Source organism: Thunnus thynnus, chromosome 10 (genome assembly GCF_963924715.1).
Source record: "Thunnus thynnus chromosome 10, fThuThy2.1, whole genome shotgun sequence".
Classification (NCBI taxonomy): Eukaryota; Metazoa; Chordata; class Actinopteri; order Scombriformes; family Scombridae; genus Thunnus; species Thunnus thynnus.
In genome coordinates, this window is record NC_089526.1 from 21,859,616 (window position 1) to 21,879,886 (window position 20,271).

Genomic DNA, 20,271 nt, shown 5'->3' on the forward strand with positions numbered 1-20,271 from the left:
CTTGAGGATGGGAGGCAATTTATTGCAGAGTGAAAGGAGCATTTGCCATCCTATGCTAATGCAGTCATCATTTATTCCAGAGTACTTGCATTTTTTTCTCTTCTTCTACTCCACCCCTTCACCATCCATCAGTCATCTAAGGCATGAGGTATTATCTTTGCAGATGATTTTATATTCAGTCTCCCCTTAGATGCGTGGACGCATACGCATACACACACACAGTCATTTTTGTTAAATCAAAAAAATCAAATCTGGTCTAGCAAAGGTTGAATAATTTATGTGTTATGTTAAAAAAGGAATGAAATAATCATAGCCTGTTGGATGTTGGAGGAACATCAAACCCAGAGTTGGAGCTTGGCAGACTGGGTTGAGCAGGGTAGGGGCCTTATGTATTTGGGACGGCTGCCCAATAATAATGAATAGCAAAGAGTTAGGGGATTAGGAGATTTTTGTTCTGCACTGTACCTGACACTTTGTGCGTGCCACCCATGTTTTTTACAGCATGACCATGGTACATCTATCCTGTATTAATACAGCAAGATTTGCTGGAAATGATTTGGTTTGGTGTGCTGGGAAAACATTCCAGTAGGCTTGCAAAAATGGATAAATGGCTGCAGCAGAGAAAATGACACAAGACTCACAAGTAGTGCTGATCTAATCGGAAGATGTTGGTCCCACTCCACAAGCAATACATCTCAGGAATGCAACAACAGTTTAGGAAGCAAGTGGGAGTTTAGTAACAGCAAAACGTTGCGTTTCCTAATCATAAAGAGGTTAGTAATACTGACATAAAAGTCAGGTTGGAAACAGATGTTAGTCTAATAAAATGATGATAGTCCAATAAAATGTGCTTGAAAACAACATGAAGAAGAAAGTGTACTTGTGAGAATTCACTTTTTTTTAAACAGGGTTGAATAACAAGATTCTTGTCCTTGTTATTATCTGCTGACTAAGAGCATTTCATCACTAGACCACTACAGACTAAATCATGAGTATACATAGTGTTAAGTTCTGAGCATACTTGACTTGATGGATGGTTTAGAGTGAACAATCAACTTCCAGCTTTCCTGTTCTATAAGCCCATGGTGGTGCTGAAACAGAATTATATCTGCTTGTTTGCTGCTGTGGACTAGTGGGCCTCGTTCTCATGGCTATAAAAGTCAACCATGAATATATACATGCTGTACATCTCTTTGTAGATGCACACCTACAAACCACTATGCATCATCGCTTCAAATGAATATAAACTGTTTTTATGTTTAGGACCACCTTTTAAGATTGTCGCCATTTGGGATGCAACAACAGTGCATGATGAATACATTCATTCCAGGCTCCAGTGAGAGCTGTGCAGCCGTGCATCTCTGACCGATATCTTTTCATGATTGTATGAAGGCTGTACAGTATAGATTTTCTCATACTGCAGCAGAGGGATATAAATGTTTATTATTATTACTGTTTCAGTTTCTCATTCGCCATCAGCGTTTTTGCCCACCAATTCCAATTTGCGTTTAACAAATGATCTCAGGGAATGAGATGCGGTGGGGTCAAGAGGTGCACTTATTCTCTCTTTCACTGTGGGGGTTGGAAATTAGGATTTTATAGATACTTAGAGAGACTGTACATACAAATAAAGGACGCAACGTGAGCAACGTGATGAGTAGTTGGGGAGAGGGTGATTGACAAAAAGTATCCTGTAAACTAAATTCCTTTGACAGAAAAAAGGCTGACTTGGAGTCAGAGTTGCGAGAATGCAGACACAAAGAGGCAGCTCATTTGAGGCATTTGGGACTCAAAATAAGCACTCGGAGTGAACGTTGACAATGTGCCAGTCACTTCAGGGAACACCAAGAGAATAAATTTGGCGGAAAAGGGGGTATAATGGTCACTCATCTAATCCTGCTGCCACATGTAAAGAAACCGCTGCTATCCTCCTGCTGAAGCTCTCCTGTCACATTTTTGCCTGTCGAAATAGGCTATCTAATTTCACTTCTCCTTCTCAATAACGTGTTGAAATCTCATATTTAACATTTGTATTTGCTTTGCGTAATTCCTTTTTACAGTCTTAGACTTTGATTACTAATGGCTTAAGTGTGTTGTTGAATGTATATTTCAATGTTGTTTTATTTTTTGAAAATGAGATCCAGATCTCAATGAGACCACCCGATTCACTGAGGGATAACATGAAGTATTGTCAGCATGCATCAGTTTTACTAAATGAAGAGCGCCAGTTTAAACCTCTGGACAGCCACCTGAAAATGGTGACATTTTATCTGTGGCCCCCACTTTGGCTTTATGCAGCCAGACTCTCCCCTCCATCTATTTATGAGCCCTCTGACTAGAAATAGTGTTCGACTCTGGGGGCTTATTTTATTAATTCACTGTTTCCTCTGTTACAGGCCCCCTTCTCTGTAGTCCACATTGCAAGAAGACCACCTCACAGGGATTTTCCCCTTCACCAGGTAACCACAAAGGGAGAAAAGAAGCACATTATCCACATGTACAACATACCCCCCAACACACACACATGCTTTCTGTGCTATACAATGCTGACCACCAGCACAGCAGGAAACACACACGCTCACACACACACACAGCATATTATCTTTATGAGGTGTTATACACCAGTGACCACCAACACAGGGTCTCAGTGTTCTCTAATCCACACTCAGGCTGAATAGACCGCTCCATGCAATGGAAGGATTACACTGACGGATTAATGGGAGTTTTAATTTGAGTCATTGTAAGTGCCCTTGTTAATAAGAATAGGTGCAGGAAGGAATACCGCTGCCTCTATACGATAGTGTTAAATGTGTTACAACTGTACATTTTATCCACTGTATTTACTGTAATTGCACACTCACACTGTGAGTCAGTCCTGGATTTGTCTGAATGAAGTTGAACAGAACAGTATGGAAGCCTTGTAAAACTGTGAAATTATCCTCTACCACTACAGTTATTACTTTTATTACAATTGCTACCATAATGGGCTTGAGAAAGTGTTGTCATATAAAGTAACATCACAGTGATACTTGTTGGCAGCTAGATAATTGTACTAGACCGTGCCTGTGGTCACTGTTATTAGCTTTAACTGATTGATGTAAACTAAATGGATGAAAGAAGGCAAAGGGCATCAGCTAGAAAATGTTATAGACATTACAACTAATGAAAATTCCTAATTCACGTAAACATTGCTCTTCTTCAGTGTCACCAGTTTGTTGCATCATATTACCTGCTCTTTTGATCATTCTCTGTATATTATGAGTCAAAAATCTGTAGTCTAGTGTACCCAAAAGTATAAATAGTGCCTCTATCCTCTGCATTATGTAAACAGTCAGCAGCAGCAAACAAGTATGGCAAACCAGCCCCTCAAATACCCAGTATTCTACATGGCATGTTGATTCCCAGGACCCAATACTATTACTACTACAGGTTGTTACTACCACTACTGCTATGCTTTGTTACTTTACTATTTTAGACAATAACACTTCCTACATGAATAATCATGTTTTTATTTGCCTAGCAAATAAAAAAAATCATCAAATGAAGACTAAAATCTAAACGCATACACTACATGTATACATAGACACACAAAGTGACATAATTCCTACATAGTTTGATGTCTGCTACCTAAACCTGGCCAGGATAGACAGAGTAAGAGAGAAAGAAAGAGTAGAGGTCAAGCAGAAGAAGCCCATTAATAAAGGTGACAGTAAAACGATGGATTTAAGCATAAACAGGGATACAGAAAGGAAGGCTCACAAATAACATCATATTTTTCTTTCAGTTGTTCTCTTTATGTTTTCCCTTTGTTTTCTTTCTCCATCCCACTTAAAAGCTGCTATCTGCTTCTATATGTAAGAAAGTGTAGGTGTAGCTGTATAAAGACAGAGTTTAGAAAAAAACAAATTGTACATGAATTACATCAAGTTGGAATAACTTGCAATAACTTTGCACAAGGTCAGAGTGGTGCAGTATGATTTCCTCTCCCTGGGAAAGAGGATACAGCCATCAAACTCGAACATCTTGGTAATTGTTGAGCCATTGTAGTTATTAAAACCATACTGGTCAACTCTCCCTTCAAAACTGGAATAACTTTTTGGGACTGCTGGCTGGAATTTTAATGAATCCCTTACCTTGAATTCAAAAAAGAAAAAAAGAAAAAAAGGAAAAAAACCTCAGCAGATGTTTCAAACAACAAGAAATAATCTAACTATTGATCACTTTACTCATCTGTATCTTATGCAAAGGTTGGGGAATGATTTGAATTCCATCACTGACATCAATGACACACCTGTATCATTCTGCTTTTGGCTCTGTTCCAACCTCATTTGGTTTAAATGGAGGCTCACTGCTGAATTCAACATGCATGCTTACATCAATTTGCTGGATTCTAAGAAAAACTTGCACAGGCATGCTTTGGGACTGTTGTTTGGGCTTGTTTATTTGCTTTAGTTGTAAGTTTGCATAGAAAATAACTGTTCATTTGTATCACATTTTTCATACAAATGTGCTTCACCTCCATGAGAATTTACTTTCCAGGGGAGTTTGATTGGAAACAAGGAAACTGCTGAGTTACCACTTCCTAAGGCACACTTGTGAATAATACTTTCAACTAATGCTTTCAACTAACTCCAATGTAAACCCATCTGTGTCATTATTAGACGCCATTAGACTGATGACATCTATATAAAGTAACATTTCCTTTTTTGGAGTAGGTGGGTTGAGTTAATGGCTAGATAGTTAGGTGGCAAAAAATGGACTTTGCTGTAGGAGACCACTGTTCTTCTCCTGCTACAGGCTGCGAGTTTCATTTTCCCAACCGTGACTCTGTACAGTGTTTTGTCATGATGTATACTGTTGCCATGATGACGTTTCAAGTAATCATTTTAACCTACACCATGATCTTTCCCTAAACCTAACCAAGTGTTTTGTGCCTAGCTGCTCTGAGCATCTAATAATAACAAGGATGGGTCTATATTGGATTTAATTGAAAGTCCGGTGTGTCTCAGACAGACGCCAAAGGGTGTCTTGTGCATCGGTATCAGAAGCCCTGGAATTAGAGGGATGAGGTTGGGTATTGTAATACATCAAAATCAAAGTTGATCTATCTAAAACTGTCTAAAATTATTAAATCAGTCTTTTTCTCTAGATTTTTTTTTCTAAATCTACATGTTTAAGCAAAACAGAATTTGCAAGAAAATCTAATGTGAGCAGCAAAATGGAACATCCTTTTGGACTCAAATAGCCCATGTGCATTTGAATATCGCTGCTAAAATTGTAATGTTTTAAGCACCAAATTGGGACGTGCTTCAAAATCGGCAAATTGGGACATCCTTGTTGATATGGAGATGCTTTTGGCAAAGAAAATGGCACGCCTCATATATTATGCTAAAAAAATACACATTTGAAAGGAAAGTCTGATGTTGTAAGCAGGAAATTGGGGGTAAATTGGCACATCCTCACAGCTTTACATTAATTGTGCTCGTGGTATTGTCAGGGCGTAGCAGGGTGACAGACAGATGGGCTAGGGCTGACACATGTTTTGGGGGGGAGTTTAAAATTCAAACACTCCTCATGTGTGAATACAGACACCTGGGGTAATCAACTGGCTGTGTGTATGTGGTGTGAGTGGCGTGCAGTGCTGTATTTACCCATAAGCCTCTCTGTCCCTGTCTGTCTTGTTGTCAGGGTCTCTCCCTTGCTTTCTGGTGTCAGAAATGTCATGTTTGCTGACTGATTAAGAATCAGCTTGGTAGAGAAAAAAACTAAAGTACTGTTGCTACATTTTTATAAAAAGAGAGGTTTAAATTATGGAGGCAATTTATTTCTGTTTGAGCTCCTGGTACGGCTGATCTCAATGCTATTAAAAATTCATTCATTGGTAATACCCTCCCACTCGTCCTTCTCCATCTCTCCCTTCCTGCCTCTGTAGCGGCCCCATTTACTCAGTGGTATATCTGTCTCTTTGTGTCAGTTCCAGAGTTATTAGGGCCTGAGCCCCAAAGGGGCGAAGACCCTCTTGTATCTGTTCTGTTTCTTTCTTTCTTTCTTTTTTCTTTCTTTATTAATCCGCCACTGCAACCCTAAATTTGACCCCCTAAACATGCTTTAAAAACTCACCAAATTTGGCAAGCACATCAGGTCTGGTGAAAAATTTGATAAAATGTAAAAATTATCCCCAAAGTGCCAAAATGTGCTCTATAGCGCCACCTATGTCACTAAAATGGCCGCCACGGCCCGTAGGAATGTCGTAGAGAGATCGAACCAAAACTTAATTATTCATCTCATCAAGACCTACAAATCACACACTGACACCCCTGAACTAAATCCAACAAGAAGTCCACAATTCACCCATGAAAGTATGACTTTGTGCCAATTTTGGACCTTGAATAAACGCTATCTCCTCCTAGGGCGTTAATGGTATTGGCTTCAAACTTTAATACACGACTTATCACACTGTGCTGAACAAAAGTTATTAAAAACTTTGTAATAACTTGAACGGTTTAGATTTTGTAAGCCCCAAAAATTGGAGTACCACATCGCACCTTACAATGTAAACCAATGGGGAGGCAATCTCTGGGCATGGACTTTGTGCCAAACTGGGGCGTCTGACGTCTAAACTATAAGTCTGACCACTTTCAAACCTGTATTAATGGATTCGCAATGAAAATTCTTACTAAAATATGATTTTTAATGTAAGATTTGGCCATAGCCATGGGATTTATGAAGATATTTCCACTAGAAGACTGCTCTGAAATCCTGCTCTCCAGCTGAGAGGGAGAAGGAGGAAAGAAAATGGGGAGATGGGTGTCACGGTTAAATGGAGCTCATTTTTGAGGGATACAGCAGAAAGGTCTATATACATACAGTACATTATCTACAAACTTTGTATGAAGTTTGGTGTTATTATCATTTATTTTACAATAATTATGAGTCTTATATGTATATTTCAGTAGTGGGGATGACCTATGAGGGGAAGGGAAAAAATGGAGTGAGAGTGACAGTTTAGTGATAAAGTGCTGCAGAAAAATAAAATTGAAACTAAAATTTGTAGCTCTGTACTGCATTTTTTCCTTTATTAGGGCCCAAGCACCTTGCAGTTCGCTCACACTCTCCATTCAAATATATGAGTATTTTTCTTTGTCCAGCTGCAGTTACTTATTGTCTCTACACATCTGACAGCAGTGTTCAATGCTTACTTTTTTGTCGAGGAGTACATGTGTTCCTAAATGTAAAAAATTAGGAGCACACATAGAAATTTAGGAGCACACTGAAAATGTTCAAGTAACTGTTTATTAAAGACAACAATTTATCACATACATATTTAAATGCTTTGTGTGTGTATGTATGTAAGTCAAAATTTATGTTCTCTTTAGGGGTGCTTGATTATGGCAAAAAGCATAATCACAATTATTTTTGCTCAATATTAACATCACAGTTATTTAACATGATTACTTTTTGACATGATTATCATTTTTGGCGATTGCCAATATATGCACATATTTTTTCCCACTTGGCTGAGGAAACTATTACACATGCAAGCATAGATTGTACTAAGTATGATCAAAAAAGACAATATATGATGGAAGAACTCAGGAAGACTAGAGTTCCGGAGCTCAGCGTTAAAACTTTAATGAACCTGCCAAGTGGGTGGAGTAGCAGTTTTTTGGGTTTTTTTGAGTTTATTAGACAGACAGGATTGATGTGTAGGATTTAATATTTGGTCTACAGTCCGAAGCGGAGGGTGGCGGTAATGTGCCTAATATGCTTTAATTTAGCTATCGTTGAAGCGTGTGGCCATGGTGTGGCGTTGAGTTTTGATGTTTCACCATGACAGAGGAAATTGCTATAACTTTAGTGCAAATGCTCCAGTCTGCTCCAAACTTTGCATGTTTGATAAGAGCCCCAGCCTGAACACGTCCACATGACAATATTCCATGAGTGATGCAAACTGGCTGATTTAGGTCTGCGCCCCCCACGAAATTGCAGCAAAGCAGCCCCAACAGCGGACAAAATAGTGGACAAAGGAAGTGATATTTATCTCCTTCTTGCACTGTCTGAAAACCGCCCGCGTCTGAAGACATCTACATGCCCGTGACAGAAGCCCTTCGACTGCACTGCGGTCTGACGTGCGCAGAGGCATGAAGGCCCATTCAACGTGCTTGCAGCTTTAATTATAGTTTTGTATTTTTTCATTAGTTTTTATTTTTTTTGTTTTCATTTCAGTTTAGTTTCAGTTAGTTACCAGAGTGGGTTTGCTCATTTCAATTCAGTTTTTATTATTTAAAAAATGTTTAGTTTTTGTCAGTATTAGTTTTAGTTCTTTTTCTTTTTCTTTTTACTATAATATGGGGGTATTTGTCAGGGGCAAGATTTAAAAAGTTCAGAATAGGTATTACAATACAAACACAACACTGTAAAGGCAATTGACTCACAGTCATGTAAACATCCCAGTCTCAATAAACATATGCATCAATACCTTTCTTTATATTTTTATTTTATTTTAGTTAGTTTTGTAAGTACACAATATCATTTCAGTTAGTTTTCATTTTTTGCTAGTTTTTAATTTTATTTCAGTAAATATAAATGTTTTTTCACACCTAGTTTTAGTTTTTAGTTTAGTTTTAGTTAACTGTAATAACCTTTGTCATATCACTTCGTTTTATTGGCATGGGGTATGATTCACTGTCTCAATCTGTCTGTGTTTCGGTTTTCCTCTGCTTTCATTCTGTGGCTCCATCTCTCTCTCTCGCCTCTCTCTTCAAAAATCTGGCATGGAATCGAGACAGGAGAGAGCCTGCTGCTTTTCTGACACACTCTTCCTTTCTTAAATCAAAACCAACTGAGGCAAAATCAGGTTATTACCTTAGCTGTGTTTTTTTTCTCTCTCTATTGCCCATTCTTCCATTTTTGCTCAAGGTCTATGAAATTATACACTTTGAAAAGAAACAGAGGGCAGCCGGTCAGTTAGGAGAATGGGTGTGAGTTGGATTTGAAAGGGGATTGCATAAATAAAGCAGGAAAAATAAATACAAGTGTGAGATGGATGTCTGACAGGTGAATGTGTGTGTGTGTTTTCTGTGCATATACTTGACTCTCAGTCTCCCTTCAAACTTGCACACACACACACACACACACACACACACACACACACACACACACACGTACACACTAACGGTCCTATCATGTTGGTTGGTGTTGCCTTTCTGGCCTGGTTTGTTGTGGTCAGATATTTGTGATATCTGTGCTGCCTTTCATCTGAGAAGAGAAATAAGCATTTGTCCGTATGTGATCTGAGAAAGAGGGAGCTGCATATGCTCTGTAAATAAAGCAACTTTTGTACCATAGGGTAGAGATATGGGTAGAGAGGGAGGGAATAAACAGAGAAGTGGACTGGCAGGGAATGAGGGAGGATAAGAAAAATATGATAAACAAACTCAAATAACTTCAAATAACTTCGCCAGTGATAGAGAGAGAGAGAGACAGAGAGAGAGTTAGAGAGATGGAGAGGAAGAAAGGGATGATGAATGAGGGAACAGCAAATGGGACCTAACTTTCAGCAAAGGTGGGGAGCTTGATGGAGGGATGGAAAGAAGGAGAAAGTGATGATTTTTGTAGATAGCAAAACTTCAAAAACACTGCTCTGAAGTGAAAGATGTATGGATGGAAAAGGATGGAAGAAGTTATAATAAATACAACGGGCTAAAGAGTTGAAGGAGAGTGGTCCAAAAACGCAAGGACGGTCAGTAAACAGCATGGCAGAGAATCAAGCAGACATAAATGACCTTTACTAAAGATGAATGATAAAGATGGAGAAATAGCTGCATCAGTGATGGATGATCGGCGGCGATGACAGATGAATGAATGATTGGAGGAGAAGAGAGGGAGGGAGAGGTTGTAAACAGGTCTGAATAACCTCATAAGAGAGGCAAAACCACAAGAGGAAGGATGGATGGTAAGTAGTTATGCAAAAGATGAAAGAAAGTCAGAGTAAGTAACCTTCTTCAGTAACCTTGAAGAAGGATAGAAAGGTGGAGAAAAAGAGAAAAAAGTAACGTCCTCAGCAAACTGTGGTAGAGGAGTTCAAGAGAGTGAATGAAAGGATGGAGGCCACAGAGGCAGGATAAAGAACACATAATGAAGCAATGGAAAGGACATGCAATAAATTATAAGGGCAGTAAACCAAAAAGATACAAGGAAAAAGACCTTCAAGTTTTTCAAAAATGCAAACAGAGGAATAAAGATTGTGAAAACAAAGACTCAAGGTCAATCCTTAACTTTTGCTGATCTTCACACCAACACATTTTGCACATATAGTGGCTAATACTAGGGCTGCAGATTCATCTGGGATTGGTACATGTTACTCGATACTTTAGCACAATCAGTCACTTTGCCAAATAGGTATGCCAAACTGATGCACAAACATTAAAGGTACATTTTCACCAATCAACTGAGCTATAATGAGTGGAAAATTTTGCAGGAAGCTTACAAACACCTTTGAATCTAAATTCGAAACCCCTTCACCAACAATTTTAAACCCTCAGTATGAACATCATTTGTCTCAATACCTGAAAAAGTCTCCTTTGAGATGCAGTGATACATGTGATACGATCTTTCTGGTTAGATTAATGTATATAAACCAGCTTCACTACGGAATTCTTTGTAAACTTTTTGTCAAGTCTTGGTCCTTTTAAATAAATGTGGGAGTGATTTGGAGCAGCAGGAGGGATGTCAGTGTTTACAGGCATGTGTGTTTGTGTCTGTGTGTGCTTGTATTTGTCTGCCTGTCTTTTTGTGCCGCTGCAAGGCCCATGTGACGGGGTCAGACCGAAACTTTTAAAAAAGAGAGAAAAGAAAAGAAAAAAACATGCCAGACCACAGCAAATGTAAGATTAAAATAGCTTAATTTAGAACCATTACCCAACAGAAAAATAATCTTTTCAAAGACAGATTTCCACTAAAATATGACTATTGCATGTTATGGGAATGTTTATTTCCAGTCCAATTCACCTGATATGTCTTTGAACTGGAGGAACCTGGGAACACCTGGTTAAAAGCTACACAAACATATGGTAAATGCAAAGTCCACAAAAAAGCTGCATGTCAGCCCTGGTCAGGATCAAAGCCACAACGTGTTTCTTTGAAGGGACAGTGGTTTCCACTGAGCCACCCTAACCTCTAGCATTTCACTCACTGAAAAAAAATGCAGTGATGGCATTTACCTGTGTTATTCATAATTCTTGCATGAGGCAATTTTGTTATTAAATAGTTACTTTTAGCTACTTACGTTCCAAGAGCATGTTATATGCTGTGTGTGCGTACTATCATGTGGTTATAATGAATAGCTCGAGATCAGTTAGATTAAATTGAATGCATACTTCACTCTTTTGCTGATGTTATACAGTAATGCTCCCATCTTGAGAGAACTTAAAACCTGAACAAATCTTAGTCTGGAATTCATGAATGAAATCAATTCACAACTTTTCCAAACGACTTCCTCTCCCTAGTGGTGGGGACTAAACAAGGCTGTGCTGTATTCATCCCAGCAGCCCATCCTCTCTCACCTGTGCAAATTACTGTGTGTAAACAGACTGGATCACACTAGCTTCATGTGGTTAGCCACTTCCTTGGTCAAGGCAGGCTCCGCTCAGGAGAAATAAGGCATTTCCTGTACACCGAGGGAACGATATACCCAACTGTAAGATAGTTTAATACTTTCCAGGTGGTGGGTGGATTTTATCTTTTGGGAGAATTTACAGTACTCAACAGGGGACATGTTCAGTAATTTACGGTCCCTTGAACACCTTTTCACTGTTTCAATACCTTTAAAACATGCAAGCTGTATAGTTTTTCATAAAAGAAACATATCAAAACAAGTAATTATGCTACTTCTACTACCTACATTAATACCAATTACTTTCAGATGGGGAAGATAAAACATGATATAGGGACATTTATGCACATAATTTAATTTGGTAATCCTGTATTAACATGAGACCTTTAAAATATTGTAATTATAGACACGTCACACTCATTTTAAAGTCATTTTCATCTTGGCTCAAGAATTTTTATTTCCTTTGTGCATATACCTATTCTCAACTCCATGTCTTGCAAATATGCAAGTTCCCTATTACTGAATGTGCATACCTACAGCTAAAGGATACCATGAATACAAAGACAGACACAAAGACAAATACAGAAACAAAAGAGTGCTAATCTTGAAGTATTATATACTGTATATAAAGGGGATCTTTTGGTAGAATTCAGAATTGTTGAAGACTGAAAAAAAACCTCTGCACATATTGATTTGAGCATATTTGTTGCATATTTCAGATAAGATATTTAAAAATAACTTCTTCTTCAACCATCAGGATTTGGAAGGGAGGAAACATTTCAGTCTGATTTTGGTTGTAAACACAGTACAGAAGACACTTCACTTGAAGTTTCTATAGATTTTATTTCAGCAGTGGATGTTGCTCTGTTGCTCTTCTGCTTGTTTATCAGACTGATCATCTTTGAGAGTTTGTGAGAAAAGACAGTATCCTTAATTGGTTTACATCATATCTCTGGAAAACACATAGTTTGCTATCACTTTTATCACATAATTTGATGTCTTTTTAATGAATAGTATTGCAAAGTCAGGCTAAATCTTGAATGTTGCTGATGGCATCTAGACTCTTTGACAGCTTATTTTGGAGACTGACTCCTCCTGATATCCTAACGTGATATGCATGTTGCACAGCGTTAATGTTCTATCAGGCAAGTAAAAAATATACAGATAGGGAGGTTTAAAAATATATGCTCAAGTTTTTTTTTTTTTTTAAGAATAACGCAGTAAGTGTTGCATTAATTATACACAAATAATCAAATATTCACCACACATTTAAATATTAAAAGCAGTATCAACATTTAAAGTGTATGAGTTAGTAAGATCATAAATACACAATGAGCTTGAGCTACAAGAATATATGATGCGATATGTGTTAGTGCTTTGGATGGGTCATTTATAAATCCTATGAAGTTTTTAACTGGTTTATAGAAGTAGCCTGACAAGGTCATCTCAAACATTGCTCTAATTTCTAAGCTTGACCTTGTGCATGTGTGTGTGTGTGGTGTGAGATAAAGAAGCATTCCAGCCAGAGTGGAGGCATGTCCTGGCTAATCCACAGGCCAAAACACACAGGCTGTTAAGTTTCCATGACCTCAACTCCATGCTGTTTAAACATGCACACACACACACACACACACACACAGAGACACGCGCGCACACACACAGACATACATACACACACACATCATGTTTCCATCACTTCGGGGGACGTTACATTGACTTACATTCATTTTCTGGAGACTTACCTTAACCTTAATGTAAGTTTAGGGTTAAACTTACTTTAACTTTAAACCAAGTCTTCACCCTAAAATTAATGATTTACATCAAGGGGACTTGCTTTTTGTCCTCATATGGGATGCTAAAATGTTAATGGTAATAGTCCTATCTGATTAAATCATCTTAAACATACAATCTAAGACTTGAGAAATTATAATGTGACCAAACAATAAAATGGCGGAAATTTTTATTGTCCACTATATGCGTGCATGGTCATCTCACTACAGTTCTTGTCACCATTGCTACAGTCACGCAAGACCAATAATACCCTTGGGTTTATATTGAAAACACATTGAACACATGGTTTCTCACTCATGAGTCTAAACAAACAAAAATCAAGGCAGTCACCGAACAACAAGCATCAGCTCATACAATAATGATGTTGGAGTAGGGGAGGAGAGGAGGTGGGAAGACAAAAAATAAATCATTGTGGCAGGAGAAATTAGAGAAGACCCTAAAGATTTAAATTACATAACCATCTTGCCTCTTTCCCTTACTCACTGTCTTCCTCTACTTGTGTTTCCGTCACTTCAGAGGACATTACATTGACTTACATTCATTTTCTGGAGACTTATCCTAACCTTAACCATAACCACAGCATACCTAACCCTAACCTTAACCTTAACCTTAACCTTAACCTTAACCTTAACTCTAACCCTAACCCTAACCTTACCCTAACCTTAACCCTATCCTTAACCTTAACCTTAACTCTAGCCTTAACCTTAACCCTAACTCTAACCCCTAACCCCTAACCCTAACCCTAACTCTAACCCTTACCCTAACCTTAACCCTATCCTTAACCTTAACCTTAACCTTAACCTTAACTCTAACCCTAACCCTAACCTTACCCTAACCTTAACGCTATCCTTAACCTTAACCTTAACTCTAGCCTTAACCTTAACCCTAACTCTAACCCCTAACCCCTAACCCTAACCCTAACTCTAACCCTAACCCTAACCTTAACCCTATCCTTAACCTTAACCTTAACCTTAACTCTAACCCTAACCCTAACCTTACCCTAACCTTAACCCTATCCTTAACCTTAACCTTAACTCTAGCCTTAACCTTAACCCTAACTCTAACCCCTAACCCCTAACCCTAACCCTAACCCTAACCCTAACTCTAACCCTAACCCTAACCTTAACCCTATCCTTAACCTTAACCTTAACCTTAACTCTAACCCTAACCCTAACCTTACCCTAACCTTAACGCTATCCTTAACCTTAACCTTAACTCTAGCCTTAACCTTAACCCTAACTCTAACCCCTAACCCCTAACCCTAACCCTAACTCTAACCCTAACCCTAACCTTAACCCTATCCTTAACCTTAACCTTAAGCTTAACATAACTCTAAACTTTCCATAACTTTAAACCAAGTCTTCACCCTAACATTCCCCACAACATGAGGAATACCTGGACCATACACACACACAAACACGCACACACCAACACACACACACAATATTGTTTCATTTTCTTTCTTTAACTCTCTCTTCTTTCTGCCTTTTCCCCTTCCTGCTGTCTTTCTTCTCTTTCTCACGCTGCTGCCTCCCCTCTCTGAATTGCAGCATTTTGTCAATTACTATTTAGTTCATTGTTAACCCACAGAGGAAAAGCGCAGTGTGATCTGTAATACCACAGGAGTTCTGTCATCTTCAGAACAATTACGTCAATTAGCTCACATTTAAATGCTTTCCTGAGTAATAACAGTCCAATGAAGTGACAACCACCCAATTAATTCACTCTAATTGCTCAGTAGGTACAGTCAATCAGTTATAACGTCCCTCTCTCCCTCTGCTTTCTTTCTTGCTTTCAGCACACATTCCACACTCAGTGGCTTGACTCACCACCTGTCAGTCAAATATAAACTCGCCTTTCCACCCCTCCAGAGACAGAGGTGCATTCCAGTATGTTGACATCATGGCCATGCTGCGAGTCAGCACATTTGACTTCTAACATACCACTGAGAAGAACTTTGTTGTTGACTAAAAAAAAATCACTATTGGAGAAGAAAGGATTAGACTGAAAACAGAACATGAGCTCTACCGAAATCTTTCAAGAATCTCACTTTAAGAACAACAGCAAACCATAATCAAAAACTGATTCATTTAAAACCTAAGTGCATGCTTGCAGCTTATGTCAATTAACACAAAAAAGATCACTGTTACAGTTTGTATACTGGAGACTGTTGATAGATTGCTGGATCAGCACATCTTAGAGCCTGTCTTTGAACTAATAGTTCCACATACTCAACTGTTATTATATATGTCATGTGAGATTTACAGTATGCCCTTCCTGTTCTTAACAACTAACCCTTAGACATGTGTTCTGAGAAACACATGCTATAGAGTGTGTAAAGCAGAGCTGTATAGTCTGACAGTATTTTAGCATTTTGTTACAAAAAATCCATCCAGTGCTATTTAACAAAAACATTACATTTGCAGAAGAAGTCATGAGATCTGTGATTCATTTTCATTACTTTAAAATCCAACATTTTCCATAGATTACATATTGTATGCAGCAGAGTGTGCGTGAAGAAGCTTTGAAACTTCTTTTGTTATAGTTCATGTTGTCCACAATGTTTAAAAATCCAAGTTATGAAGAGTATTTTCAGTGAGTGGCTGCTAAAGGCCTCAGGAACAACTAATTGGCAAATAGGTATGTGAGTCTGGTTTGTTTCTTGAAGTATGAAAAGTTTCTCAGCACTCAGAGAAAGTGAAAAACTACAGATACAACACTGATACAGTGATGAAACATTTTTCCCTGCAACTAAAGTTTAGTCAACAAAAAGTCACCTGCTACGAGGTCTAGGAGGCCAAATTGTAAAGATATTGTAAAAATCTATATTATCTATCTCATCTGACTTTTCATGGAAGACATTTAAAACAATACCTGTGTGTGAATGTGTTCCTGTTTTTATCTTATTCATACCAGTGTATTTAATGACAAAAATAACTTCTTTGGCAATGCCATTATAGATCACATATGAAGAATAATGAAGCTTCACATTTAATCCTCCTGAGTTATTTTCTGTCAAATTCAGGCATTGTTATTGACAAGCATTGTCTCGGTCATAGACATGCCAGATTGTATCCATACAACTGAAAATTATGTATATATTAACACTGACACCTTTACATTAGATTCTTAACATCAGCCACTTGTACAGTTGAATTTATAAATGGTTCTGACTCTGCGTGTTATGACTGTAAGAACACGTGATTTACTTTAGGAACAGGAATGCCATTTGACATCATGCACCATATCCTACCGTATAATTATTCTATGATATATCATGTTTCCAACACATTTTATTTCAAGACTGATGCCTTCAAAGAATTGCTCACCACATACATCTGTTAGCTGAAGACTCTCAATCTCCCTTTGTTACAGTAATTCAGATGAAGATCTTTTAGTCATTAAACAATGTGTTTTGAATGGGACAGTCTGTTTGAAGTGGTCTAACACACACCGCAGCATCTTTTTGTTCTGTGAGAAGGCAATGAAATAGAATTCAGAAATTTCTGTACACACTTTACAGTTAACAAACTTTGACTTTTTTCTCAGACACATTTGATCGCAGATTCAAAGCTAAGATTCAACTGGTGTCTTGCATTACTATTCCACCCTGAATTCAAGATGTCAACAATGAAAGACCTTTATTAATTTTAGTTTGATAATAGCATTTACTGCGATATATATAACGTTTTAGCAAGAAATAAATGATGTGACAAGATGAGAAGAAGAGGAGAGTGTTGCAAGTTATGCAGTATAACACATATTCTCAGTCATTATTTGAAATCCACAGCGTCACGAGTACAAGTTATGTGCCCTCTGTGGCACCATCCCAACCCATGATGTGAAATATTGTTTGAAAATATTGTTTTCCTTCAGTGATGCTTAATTGTTCCTCAACTGATCTGCTTGTTCTCCTTTTCTCATTCTGGTTCCCACCACTAATTAGGAATGGGATTTAACTTGCCAATGACTTTAGTGCGGGATCAGAACACACCCAGCCATTACAAAAACCCAGGGACCCATAATGTGGTATGGGCTTGGCCACTACAACCATGGGGTGGAGAGATGGGAGGGGAGGGGAGAATTGGAGACTGTTTCTCTCAGTTGCTCTTTGAATTGTTGGCTGTGCCCTTTCTCGCCTTTGGCCTGTCATGAGAGGTCTTTTTCTCCCCATCTTGAAATTGTTTTCTGTTTGTTTCTTCTGCTCTCCAGCTCTTTTTCTCAGTGTCTCTCAGTTTTTCTCTCACCCCCCTTGTCTATCCCAGTTTCACCTTCTTCTTTACCCTCCATCCTCTCTCACTCTCTCCCTCACTCTCTGGCCACAACAGACCTAATATGAACTTTTGACAGGAGCTGCGATCTTTGTTTTATTGCCAGTGTTACTGTGAATGCCCTCATAAATCTAATGCTGTAATGCCTTTGAAATGCCTTCTAGGCCTTGCAATCAAACACAAAGACACGCACATAAAGACACACTCACACACACACACACACTCTCTTTCTCACTTTCTCCCACTTTCCTTCACGTATACCGAAACACACGCACAATCGCACACACAGATGTGATGTGTGAGAATGAGGGCTTTGAGGTTGTTTGGGCCCGCCTCAGACACAGCAGCTCCAGTGTTTGTTTGCAATTTCCACTGGCTCCAGTCCACTCCACCAAACCCATGGGAATTTGTGGATCAGCATCTTCTCAAAAAGCTCCTGGGCGTCAAAGTGTATAACTGAGCTCAGAAAGAGTGCAATGAGTTTGTTGTTTTTATGTGGTATTTCTGATGAATTCTGTATACCATAGTTTATAGTGGATGAAAAAATGAGAGCAAGACAAGACGTGGTGACATAATTTAAGAGACAGTCTGACACTAAATAACCAGATCATAATGGAAATTAATGCATTTCTTGATGTGTTATGATTTGCTCTGTGGAATGGCATTTTTTAAATCTTTTTCTGATTATCAAGTCAATCATAAAAGTACAGTAAGATTAATGCTGCAGACAGTTTTATAGAATAACGTAAGTAAGGCTTTGCATTTTCTTGCTATGCATTTTATCAACCTTAATACTAAAAAAAAAAAAAAAAAAACTCAAGGGGGGGGCTGTAGTTAAATGTAATTGCTGTTAAATACTGTATGTAAGTTTTGCAGTCTGCATCAGTTCAGCTCCCATGATAATATTTTGAATATTGCCTGCAGGGATATTTGCAACCAGCAAATAAAGCTACAGTATATACATAATTAGAGCAGTCAAACACTGCATTCCATTGCTCTCACGTTTTTTTTTAGTTTTTGCAATGTGCAATGTCCTATGCAATATGGTAGAAGTCAAAACTGGAAGCTGCTGCCTGGTTACCCACATACCAGGAAGTAGCTCTCTCATATTCTTACCGTGGCGTGGTCAACGTGTGGAACATTTCGGTCAGAATTTAGCAACATTGTGACACCACAGCATTTAAGCGAGAACAGGTGGAGTTCAGTTTTTAAGGTCAATGTTGTTTCACTCTCTCTGCTCATACACATGTGCATAAGCACCTACAGTAGGAAACACATGCAACATGTGACCTGAAATGGAACATTATTGGTGCCTGGGATATTAAATAAGTAAATAAAGATATAAAATGTTGTAAATGCACAGTGACCTTTATTTTTATCGTAGACTTTAAAGAGGCTAAATACACTTAGATTATAGTGGTGGGCTTTTCAAGTAGACATGTAGACAAACCCTTAATAAGACAAACACAGCCTTGGCATCATGTCTTAAGCTATACCAGACAAACAGTTCAGAGAAGATAAAAAAAAAATCAATCCACTCATCACCCTGTGTTTCATGTTTAGTCATCAATCATAACTTGGAAGCAGAAATCAGAAGCTCTTCATGTAACCAGAGACTAACACACGCATGTAAACACAGTCACTGTTTCTTTCAGGTGTGGCAAAGTGAGAGTCAGAAAGATCACCTAGACAGACAGTCTAGACAGGACCGCCAGGGTAAGTGTTACATTCTCTCTTTGTTGTCTATTAGTGTATACAATACCTGTCTGTCTTCTCCCAGTTTCCACCTATCATTCTTTCTTTCTGCAACTCCGATTTTTTTTTTCCTCTTATTGTCTGTGTCTCCATCTCTCTCTGTCTCTGTGTGCTTACAGCTGATTACATGAATAATTTACAGCATGTAAATCCTCAGCAGCTGCTCAGAGTTTGCTGTTTTGCCCTCCTTCGTTCGTCTCTCTCTTCTCTTTCAGGTTAACATGGGAGGATTTTTCTTAACCTTGTCACCTCTCCCTCCCTCTCTGTCTTCTTGTTTCTGTGCCCGGGGTTAAGCTCTCTCTCTCTCTCTGTCTCCTCTCTTTCTCTCTAATTACACAGCTCTTAGTTCTAGCCGTGAGTCTTCCCATGGGTTTGTATATCCTTATGTAAGGACTGGCTGAATGGCATTTTTTTTCTTATAATCATAGGTATTTTAAGTCCACAGTTATTTGTTATTAGATCACTGGTACACACAGATCCTATATGGCTCCAGATCCTCACTATCAAGATACTTATGTTGACTCAAAGCACATTGTGATTACAGTTCTTCAACAGCTGTGCCTTATGCACAACTGGGAAGATTTTCTCTCTGTCACTCCAGCTCTCAAATGCTGGAGTGGATCTCAGACTGTGCTGTCAAATTAGTTTTTTTCCTTTCTTTTTTTGGTCCTTTCAATCAAGTCCCTAGGTTGGACTCTAAGCATATTTTTTCATGGTCACGTAAAAGTAATTTCGTGTTGAAAAGAAAGAAAAAAATTAGTGGTTCCACACAAGGAAATCTATCAAAAAATAACATGAGGCTTATTCAAGGAAAAAAAAAGAGAGACAACGAAAGGGAAG

The 20,271-nt window shown here is 38.4% G+C and overlaps 1 long non-coding RNA gene across 3 annotated transcripts in view; it reads left to right on the forward strand.

Annotated features, from left to right (window-relative positions):
- Window positions 1–20,271, forward strand: part of LOC137191744 (uncharacterized) — a 116,375-nt gene that overhangs the window by 86,807 nt on the left and 9,297 nt on the right. For all 3 annotated transcript variants that reach the window (XR_010930439.1, XR_010930437.1, XR_010930438.1), the window contains 2 exons: window positions 2,397–2,459; window positions 19,332–19,392. This is a non-coding gene — a long non-coding RNA (uncharacterized lncRNA). The remainder of the gene's footprint in view (window positions 1–2,396; window positions 2,460–19,331; window positions 19,393–20,271) is intronic.